The following is an 11,974-nucleotide window of genomic DNA, read 5'->3' on the forward strand; positions in this document are numbered from 1 at the left end:
TTACCCTCTCAATCTAGACACTTTACATAAGAATAATAGCTAGTATTTCTATCAAGCTTTAAGGTTTGTGAAGCACCATACGTACACATACACACAATGAAGGTAATTATACATACATATACATATATATACACAAGCATATTTTATACATGTACAAAAAAGGTTTTATATATGTATATATAAAAATATATCTATATGTGTATATATGTACATGTATGTATATATATGTGTGTGTGTATGTACATATATGTATATATATTCCTTATTTGGTTTTCACAACAACCGTGTAAGGAGGGGTGATATTATTATGCCCATTTCAAAGGTGAGGAAACTGAGGCAGGGAGCGGATGAATGATTTGCCCAGGATCAGTGCTCTACCCGCTGTACCACCTACATTTTATTCATGCAGCCTACTATCTTATTAGCTTTTTAGCTAATGTGGCATATAAACTGATGACTCATATTGAGGTCAAAGTCCACTAAAACTCAATTCTTTTTCACAAGAACTGCTATCTAGCCACAACTTTCCTGTTCTGTGCTTATAGGATTGGGTTTTTTTTATTGTTGTTGCTTTGTTTTTCAATAAAAGTGTAAGACTTTACATTTATTTCATTTAGGTACTGTTGGGGGTGTAAGCTCACTTTTACCTGCCCAAGACTGTTCACGTGAAAACTGAGCTTACACCCCCAACAAGGTACTATTTAAATAGAGCTTTAAGCTTTGCAAACTGTCATATATATATATTCTCTCATTTGACCCTCACAACAACCCTAGGAGGTAGATGTTATTATTATCCCCTTCTTACAAATGAGGAAACTGAGTCAGAAAGAGGTCAAGACACTTGCCTAAGGTCACACAGTTAGGAAGTGTTTGGGGACAAATTTGAACTCAGCCCCTCCAAGTCCAGTGCTCTATCCAATGTGCCACCCAGTAGCTTTTATCCCATTTTATCCCCACTTATCCTAATTAAATCCCATGCTCAAGTTCACACGTGAAAATTTTTCTTTTGCCCTTAAGAATACACAGTGGACTCCAGCAAAATGTTATTTAATTGGGATAAATGTAAAGTCTTGCATTTTGATTCAAAAAGTCCAAGGATAGGAAAAGTCATGGCTAGAAGGTTGTTGTAAAAGAGACTATCAGGGAGGAGTGGACCTGTCTTTAGCATGCACTCACGCTGAAGGGTTGGAAAGGCTTAGCTCTATGCTCTAACCCACACTCAGTGACCATTCCCTTCCATCCTCAGATCCTCCCAGCTGTCTGAAAGAAAAAAAGGGTGGGATTAGGAAGACAAGCCATATGAACCATTCAAAGAATGTCAAAGGTGAATGGAATTTTAGAGATTTTTTCATCCAACCTCCTCCAACAGATAGGGAAATTCAGATTGAAAGAGATTAAGAAGTTTGCCCAAGGTCACACAGTGAATTTAAAAAGAAAAACAACACAGGGTAAGAACTATACAACCCAAGAGCCCCAAATCCTTGTCTGGTGCTCTTTCCACTAGCCAGCTCTGTCTTTTTTGTCAACTGAGCACCTGCTAGTTTGAACCCTAGTTCCTCCACAAGTTTGATTTTTGCTAATAGCTATCCTTACAACCTAATTTTCACTGAGGTCCATCAAGTCTGTTTACTCCCTGCAATTTGGTTTGAGAGTCATTTGCCAGTGGTTCTGAGTCAGGTGGGCCACCCAAACCTAAGATAATACAGAGTGGTAGCCAGGAGCCCCTGGGACTTTGGCTATCATTCATAGGAAGGATCCAAGGCACAAATCGAAAAGATCTTGGTGTGGGTGCTTCCTGTTGAACTTTAGAGACCTTGTTTTCTTTTTTAAATGAAACTGAGTCACTTTTGGGAGAGAGGACCATTCCAGCTTCCTTCAACTAGCCTTATGACTGTGTTTTTGGTACCATGACTAACTCTTGTTCTGACACTAATCAATGCACAAACATTTATTAGATGTTTATTGGATCAAACGTTGAGCCATTAAAAACCCTGGACCATAAAGACAAAAGCTGAGACAGTCCCTTCTCTTAAGAAGCTTACATTCTCCTGGGGAAGACACCACCCCTAAGTATAAAGTAGAATAAACATAGATCAGTTTAGGAAGGGGTCAGGAAGGTCTTCACATAGAAATTAGCATCTGAGCTTGGGAATTCTGGGATTCCATGAAGCAGAGATGAGAAGAGAGAATAGTCAAGGAATGAGGGACAGCCAGAAATGGAACATGGGGTCGTGTGTTTGTGAGGAGAAAAGGGAGAAAGAGGAGTAATGCATAAAGAGACTGGAAAGATAGAGTGGAACCAGGCTCTGAAAAAGAGTTTATATTTTATCCTAGACATTATATGGGGCCACTGATGTTGACAGAGTTGGGGAGTAGCATGGTCAGCAAACTACAGTAAACTAGCCCTGTGACCTTGAGTTAATTCAAGGAACTCTTATCCCTCTCTGGAACTTGATTTAAAAAAGGGGGGGGGACTGATCTGGATGATTGAAGATCTCATCCCAGCTCTGCCATTGTAAGTTCCAAGGTCTCCCCAGCTCTGATACTTCTCTGGTTCTCAGATTATGTGATTCTAATCTAATTAATGTCTCCTCTCTCTCACAGATCAAAGTTCTTCATTCATAATTTATTTAGGTACATGAATGTAATGGAATTATATTGCTGTGAACAAGAAAACAATTAATGATGAAAATCAAGAAATATGCCAAGAGTTACTTGAACTGATACAGAGCAAAGTAAGCAGAGCCAAAAAGATAAGCTACACAGTAACTGTAGCAATGTGGAAACAGAACCAGCAAGCACTGCAAAACAATTGAAAGTAACTAGTTGTGTGACCCTGGGAAAGTCATCGAGTCCCTGTCTACCTCAGTTTCCTTCATCTCTAAAACAGGGGTAATAATTGCACATATCAGGGTTGTTGTGGGCATCAAATGAGATTGCAAACCTTAAAGGGCTACGTAAATGTAGGCTATGGCTACTGTTTTTGTTGGTATTACAAAATTAGAGTCCCAAAGATATATGAGAAGATACTTCCCCCTCTTTTGCAGGGGGTAGGAGGAGATCCCACAGATGTGGCTTGTTGCATATATTTGAGGGTTGTTTTGTTGGGTTTTTTGGGGTGATGACTTTTTGCTGACTGTTTTTTCTTTTCTTTCACTTTTAGAAAAATGCTCTGTTATATGGCCAGGCTCTCTGGCAGGGCAGATGGGGAGGGGTACAGGAGCAAATTTAGATGAAGTTAAAACAAAAGATATCAATAAAAATTAATTTTTAAAAATTATTTAGGCTGGACCTGTGACTTCACCAGTGTAAGAGAAACCCCAGTATGGAAACTCTCTCCACAAATATGGATCAGCAAATCCTTGATAATTGATGGTCTTAGAGTTGCCAGGGCACTGAGAGAATTTGTGATTTGACCAATGTCACATAGGTAGTATGGGTCAAAGGCAAAATTTGAACACAGATTTTCCTGACTCCAAATTGGGCCCTGTATCCACTACACTATACTGCCTTTCCTCATCAATTATAATGACTAACTTTACATATACATATATGTGTGTGTGTGTGTATGTGTATATATATCATCATAAGGTTTGTAAAATGCTTTTACATATACGAATTCATTGTAAACCAGCCTATTATGTAAGCACTGCAGACATTGTTATCCGCATTTAAAAGATGATGAAATTCAGGAGGAGATAAAGTGACTTGTCCAGGATCACGTATCTATTACAGGTCCCGTCAGGATTCAAAGACTGAATGGCTCCAAGTTCAGAACTCTTCTACCCAGTCATGTCATCATGTCTCATTCTTTACCCAAATGATTTGCAATGGGTTTCTTTTTCTTCACTGATTCTGTAAGGTTTAATCTCTGTCTCCCTTCCATCTAAATTATTGCAGATTCCTCATGATTGTATTCTGAATTAATGAGAATTTCTCCCCCATCATTGGTGTCTATTATAAAATCTGATCTACATGAGGGTGGAGGAGGGGCTGCATTTAGCTATGAGATTTTTTTTAAAAATCACACTTAAAATACAGCAAACCTTTAAAAGAAATGCATGTATCACTTTCAGACAAGATACAACTATTTAAATTTAAGCTTTAAAAATACTGAAACTGAAATTGCCAGGAATAGCACTGGTCTCTGTATATATGAAACAAGTTATGATAGAAAGTGAGGTGGGATTGTTAGCCTCCAACAAGAGGAACTCTGGGGGAATTACTACCAAACACTAATTTAAAATTCTTTGAATGACATTTCCTTCCCCTTCCTAACTCCCAGCAAGAGCAGATTCATCATCATAGCTGGCATTGATCTAATCTTTCAGGTTTGCAAGGTACTTTAAAAGTATTATCTTACTTGATCCTCATAACAACCCAGGAAGTAGGTGCTGCTATCATTCCCATTTTTACAGGTGAGGAAAATGAGGCTGAGAGGTTAGTGACTTGTCTAGGGTCACACAGCTAATATGTGTCTGAGGCCACATTTGACCTCAGGCTTTCCTGACTCCATATCCACCATTCTAAACAACTAGTCTTGATGACATACAGACTCTGGAAACCCCCTTGAACTCTCCATCAATCTTCCCACCTGATCTAGCTTTCACCTGAGGCCATAACCCTTTCATTAGAGCTTTGTCCAATTGCTTCTACTTCTGGCTACTTCCCATCCTTGATTCTATAGCTCTTCATTGTCTGTTTCCTCTGGATTTGGGGGGGCCCTTCCCACCCTAGCCCTCCATTGTCTGTTGCCTCCCCTGATTGCCTCCAGCTGTTTCCCACCCTTGATCACATCAAAATCCCACTCTTGGTTCTGACCTGTAGTCACCCCAGTCCCATAGAGATACTCCTCCTCAGGACCCTCCAGGAATCCCTCCTCCAGTCATCCCAGACTACTAGACCACCCTCAGATCCCTCCCACAGTCTTTCTGTATATAAAATCCTTCTTGTCTCAATGAAGACACTCAGATTTAATCTAGCTCAGATTCTATCTGGTCCCCTTGTGAATACAAGAGTCACAACTGGTGAGGCTTCTTAAGAGTCAACCCAGTAATGGTGAATCTTAAATAAACTTTGTTTTTCTTGGGGTAAAAAAAGGCTTGGGTGGAATTCATTCATGTAGGACCCAGGGGTTGGTATTTTGGGGTCCCAAGCACCCCAAACCTTAACATTATGGTTCCCTGACCTCAACAGTTCCATTTGAAACTAATTTTTCTTCTGAAGAAGAGAAAAACTAAGTTACATAATGGTCATGATGGTGGAAGTGAAACGCAGTATGACTCAAGAGTAACAGAACTAGAGAGGCCAGGAGGGCCTTGGAGCTTAGAGGGCCTTAAGAACATAAAACACAGAGTGCCAGACCTGGAAGGAGGTACAGAACATAACGTACAGAATGTCAGAGCCAGGAGGGCCCTTAGAACACAGGATGTCAGAGCCAGGAGGGCCCTTAGAACACAGGATGTCAGAGCTGGGAGGGCCCTTAGAACTGTATCAGCAAGGACCCCGGCACACACAGGAGGGCCTGATGAACAGATTCTCAGATCTGCTTTTTTAAAAGAAAACAACTTTTGAGGGGCCAACAATCTACTTTAATGAGGCACATGTTTTATTCACTTAGTTTAGAGGGAAAAGTCAGCACCCTGAACTTCAGAGAAAATACAAAGGAATAATAATTGACAGGGCTTCCAGCTGCTTGACCATAAGCAATACATACATCACAGATCCACAGACAGAGGCAACTGTCTGACCATTACATACATAGCTACGAGAGAGAGAAGCACCAATATTTGGGTTCTCAAAGATGGTGGAGATCTAATTAACATTACAAGAACCCAGAATGTCAGAGCTGGGAGGGCCCTTAGAACACAGAATGTCAAAGATGGGAGGGCCCTTAGAACACAGAATGTCAGAATTGGGAAGGACCTTAGAACATAAGATGTTAGAAATGGGCGGGGAGGCACTCTTAGAACTAAAATGTCAGAGCTGGGAAGTTCCTTAGAATATAGAATATCAGAACCGGAAGAAGACTTAGAAAATAGAAGGTCAGACCTGGGCTGGGGGTAGGGGGAAGCTTCAGGATGTAGAAGCTGAAAGATCCCTTAAAATACAGAATATCCGATCCTGAAGGGGCCTTAGAACATACTGTTTGAAAGGCAGAAACGGAGCATTTTTCTTTCATACAGTGGATAAGCACAGTAATCTCTAGCCTACTTCTGGACTTCAAAGTTTCAGAGATGGTTAAGAAAGTGTTTAAAATGTTGAGGGAAAAAAGGTAATCTTTTCTTAGCTCAAATAAGGGGTGTGTGCAACACCATCAAATTCAATTTATTATATATAACATTTTTTAAAATTTTGAGTATCTTATTCTCTCCCTTCCACCCACTGAGGAGGCAAGAGATGTGATATCAATTATACATGTAAAAATATTTCCATATTATCCAACACCATCAAGTTTAAAATTGTGAGAAAATAATTCATTTCAGGGTAACATGAAAATCTTGGTTTCTTAGCAGCTCATTGGCCCCATTTCTATTTTCAGACATGTCACCCTCAGGGTTGGATGGGAGCTTGCGGTGTAAGGGTACAGCTCACACCCATCACACCCGATGAATATCGCAAGGCACTTTGAAATAGGGGCTGACTTGGTCAAGAACAGGGGTATTTCATTCACTGTTCTCAAACCAAAAGATCTTCATGCACTTTAAAAACCAATTTTAAAATTCCAGGCAATTGTGCTTTGAAAGAGCTGTTGGGAGGATGTCTGGTATAGATGGGAAAGCATTCAATTTAGATCAGAGCCAGGAAATGTGACTTTCAGGCTTGTCCTGGCCCCTTAAACCTGTGTGACCTTGGACCCATCACAACTTTTAGGAGCCTCAATTTTCTTATCTCTGAAATGTAAATAATAAGAGTCTAATCACCTACTTCCCAAGGTGGCGATGAAATATTACATGTAAAGAGCTTCTTAAGCAAAGCTCAACATAACATATTTATAATCTTTATCATTATTATAATAGGTGGCCCAGCGAATAGAGGCCATGCCTAGAGTCAGGGAGACTTGACTTCAAATTTGGCCTCAGACACTTACTAGCTGTGTGACCCTAGGCAAGTCATTTAACCTTGTTTGCCTCAGTTTCACCATCTCTAAAATGAGCTGGAGAAGAAAATGGCAAACCACTCAATGGAGCATCTTTGCCAAGAAAATCTCAGAAGGGTTCACAAAGACTCGAACATGACTGAAAACACTAAACAACAACACCCCTCTTAATAATAATAGCTTACTTCCTTAGGATACATAAGGCATTTTCCCTACAATTCTGTCTTCAATGGGCATTGCAAGTACCATTTCCATTTTACAGATGAGAACACTGAAGATCAGAGAAGTCAATTAAGAATTATTATGTGCTTACTATGTGCCAGGCACTTTGCTATGTGCTGGGGAAATAAAGAGTAGAAAAATAGTCCCTGATCTCAAGGACCTCACAGTCTAGTGGGCTTCCTCATAGTCACAAAACTCAGTAAGTAACAGAGCTAAGACTTAGGACTTTTGACAAGTCTACAATTTGTCCCATTACACTATTCTGCCTTCCTTTAAAATGAAACACCTTATTTGTTACAAAAGGTTTGTTTTTCTTTTTTCTTTTTCCATTGTGGGGAGGGAAGAAGGTAAGAAGGAGGTAAAAAATAGTGTTTGATGATGAAAAAATATATAAAATTTTAATTTAAAATAAAACTTACGTTTTAACTTTTTAAAAAAATGAAATCCCATTTGCTTTACAAAGAAAACAAAATGAGGCACCTACAAGAACGAGACGTGCATAAAATCAGCTGTTGCAATCCAAAAACCCCAGTGCAAAAGGGTCTGGGGGGGTGATGTTTCAGAGTCAAAGACTCATGTACCTAATGCAGTGCTAAGAACACCAGAAAGGACAGGCATTTCATGAAACTGAATTCACAAAGCACAGGCATCCAGCTGAGTGGAGGTGGTCACTATCACCTCTGACCTGCTGATTTCCTAAGTGGTAGGCCCTGTTGAGGTAGAAGGCAAAGAGAATACAATTCACAGGGGATGCTTTTACGTTTTTTACTTCCTGTTAATGGGACATGACTTTGTTGGGACAAGTCAGGCACTTGGGTTTTATTTAGAACAAAGCAGCCCAGGCATTCTTTTGACAGTCCTTTATACACGAATAGCCAGCTGTTTTGCAGGGTCCTTAGGTGGGTGGCATCCTCAAAGAGAAAAAAAATGACTTAAAAGGTTTATTGCAAAGTATCACTGACCTGGCTCACACTAATTTTACTTGCTGGCAGTCTTTTCTTTTCCCTTTGGTTTGGTCTCTGCAGAGCCTACTGCTGACACTAAAAAAAAAAAAATCTTTCTGGCAGATTGGTCCTCAAAGGCGTGTTCCTTGAAGTAGCTACCTCTGTGTGATCTTCCAGGCATTTTCTTCCTCTACAGAGAGTTCCTGAACCACTTAACTTATCGTGGTATCATCAGGAAACATCTGTAATATTCAGATTAAGAATCTACTCTGACATCATCTTACTTAACTTTCAGGGACAGTCACTGCTGGTGAGGTGCAGTGAGTAACAGGTTCATGGAGTTTACCTTCCAGGTAGTTTACAACAAAGCAGTTTGCCTATTTCAAAAGCAGAGTGCCAGAGAATCAGAGGGAGAACCATGCACCTCGCAGTACCAGGATTCTGTAATTCTAAGAACCTTAAAGCTAGAAGACGCCTTTAACCCCTACTTGAAGCAAAAAACCCCCAGACTTTATTGTCTACTGAGGAAGCATTGCTGGACAGCTCTAATTTTTCAACATTTCCTTATATTGAGCTGAAATCTGACTCCCTGTAACTCTCCCTTTCCCCCCACCTCCCTCCCGCCCCCACTATTCCCCATCCCCACATTAGTACTATTTCTCCTCCTTGTGGACTAGCAGAAGCTTTTCTCTGTCATTTAAAGCCTTTGCCAACCTGGCCCCTTCCTACCTTTCCAGTAGTCTCACACTTGACTTCCCTCCACATATTGATCCAGCAATCCTGGCTGTTTTGTGGTTCCTCTCACACAACAGTCTGTCTCCCTTTTTATTATCAGTCAACAAACATTTATTAAGTACTTGATACGTGCCAAGCACTGGGCTAAGCTCTGGGGATAAAAGAAAAGGGAAAAACAAGTCTCTGCTCTCAAGAAGCTTGTAGTCTAATAAGAGAGACGACAACATCAGAAAACGATGTACAACCTGCTAAGACACACAGGAGCTATATGAATACAAAAACATCTTTCATACAAATAAAGACAGATGTACATAGAGAAATATTAATTGCTCATGAGTAAGCTAAACCAAAGTGAAAAAAATGGTAATCATACCTAAAATAATTTTATTTATCCAGTACCACACCATTCAAACTAACAAAGAATTACTTTGTAGATCTAGAAAAAATAAGAATAAAATTTCTCTGGAGGAACAAATGGTCAAGGGAATCAATGGAAAACATGGGAAAGAAGAGGGCCCAGCAGTACTAGATCTCAAACTATATTACAAAACTATAATCATTAAAAACAATTTGGTCTCGGATAAGAAACAGAGTGGTTGATCAGTAGGACAGATTAGGTATATTGTATCTTGTAATACAGAAAACAAATGAGTGCAGTAACCTTGTGTTTGATCAACCCAAAGATCCCAGTAATTGGGACATGAAGTCACTATTTGACAAAAACTACTGGGAAAGATGTCTAGTAGAAACCAGTCATAGACAAATATCTCACACTATATACCAAGATAAGCTCAAAATGGGTGCATGATCTAGACATAAAGAGGGATGTCATAAGCAAATTAGTAGAGTGGGGAAGTAACTACCTGCCTGATTTATGGACAGTGGAAGAGTTCATGACCAAACAAGGTATAGAGAGGTTCACAAGAGGTAAAATAGATCAATTTGATTACATAAAATCAGAATGCTTTTTGTACAAACAAATCCAATGCATCTAAAATTAGAAGAAAAATTGGAAACTGGTGGAGAGGGAAAATCTTTGTATAAGTTTCTCTGATAAAGTCTCATTTCTCAAATATTTAGGAAATTTACAAGAATTTACAAGAATAAGAACTATTCCCCAATTGATGAATCTTCAAAGTATATGAATGGCAATTTTTCAGAAGAAGAAATCAAAGCTATCAATGGATATATGAAAATATGCCCTAAGTCACTAATAATTAGAATAATCCAAATTAAAACAACTCTGAGGTACCACTTCATACCCATCAGATTGGGTAGCTAAGATGACGAAAAAGGAAAACAAGAACTGCCTAAGGACCAGGGGAAAACAGGTATACTCATGTACTGTTGGTGGAGCTGTGAACTAGTCTAATCATTCTGGAAAGCAATTTGGAACTATCTCCTAAAAGCTATTAAATGGTGCATATCATTTGACTCAGAAATACTGCCACTAGATTTATGTTCCAAAGAAATTAGAGAAAAAATAAAAGGAGTCATTTGTACAAAAACATTTACATAGCAACTCTTTTTGTGGCAGCAAAAAATTGGAAACTGAGGAAATGCCCATCAGGGAATGACTGAACAAATTGTGGTATACGATTGTGATGGAATACTATTGTCCTGTAAGAAATGATGAAGGGGATGATTTCAGAAAAATCTGAGAAGACTTGTATGACCTGATTAACAACAAAATTGTAATGGTAATGAACTTTGAAAGACAGTAACTCTGATCACCACAATGACCCACTACAGTTCCAAAGGACTCAGGATGAAACATACTACCCACCTCTAGACAGAGAACTGATAGACTCTGAGGACAGATTGAAGAATATTTACTTCTCTTTCTTTTTTTGGGAAACATGACTAATACAGAAATTTGTTTTGCATGACTCTGAATATTTGTAAAGGATTTTGTTTTTCTTTCCTTCTCAATGGGTAGAAGATAGAATTTGAAATTAAAAAAAAAAGAAGGAAAAAGTCTTTGTATTTAAAAAAACAGACAAGGAAATACAACGAAGAAAGAGCAAAGGGATATCAATAGGATAATATGGCAGCAGGGATATATTAGTAGACTTATCAAAAATATGTAATAAAGGAGTTCAGATCTGGCCTCAGACACTGACTAGTTGGGGGACCCTGGACAAATCACTTGACCCTGTTTACCTCAGCTTCCTCATCTGTAAAATAAGTTGGAGAAGGAAATGGCAAACCACTCCAGTATCTTTCTCAAGAGAATGCCAAATGAGATCATGAAGAGTTGGAAATGACTGGAAAATGACTGAACTGAAACCAATGAGGAAACTGAGGCCGAGGGAGGATAAGTGACTTGTCCAGCGTCACACAGCTAGTAAGTATCTCAATGGATTTGATTTCTGGTCTTTCTGACTTCAAGACCAATGCTCTATCAACTGTACAAAACTATTTGCTTCCACTCACAATAGTCCTTCAAATATTCAAAATCATTCTGACTACATTTCTGAATCTTCTCTCCTGGAATCAAAGAAATCCCCTTTTTCCATTATCTACCCTCATTCCCCTGTAGATACTTTGATGTATTCATTCATGTTTTCTCATCCTGTGCAATTTTTCAGCACTCAGACTGATCTAATGGATACTCTCTGTCCCCTATTCTTGGCTCTCTGACTGACCTCTTTTGGTCATGCACCTCCTAGATAACATCTCTCCTTTCACTTCTCTGCTGCAGATTCTCATGGGGAGTATTTTGCAGCCTGCTACCTCCCATCATAAAATTCTCCATTACCCTTTGAATGATCCTTCATTTGAACTGTTTGGAGATTATGGTGTTTCTATAACCCACATTCATATTTCATCTCATTCCAAATTTATGTTTTCCTACTGTGTTGCAGATCCATAATGAGTTCCTTTGTTACAGTGTGACTGGGAGACCAACCTTTACAACCTTATGATGTCACAAGACTGAAAGGGCCCCCTATAGTCCTACTGTCCTCTGCCT

Source organism: Notamacropus eugenii, chromosome 4 (genome assembly GCF_028372415.1).
Source record: "Notamacropus eugenii isolate mMacEug1 chromosome 4, mMacEug1.pri_v2, whole genome shotgun sequence".
In the NCBI taxonomy this organism is placed as follows: domain Eukaryota; kingdom Metazoa; phylum Chordata; class Mammalia; order Diprotodontia; family Macropodidae; genus Notamacropus; species Notamacropus eugenii.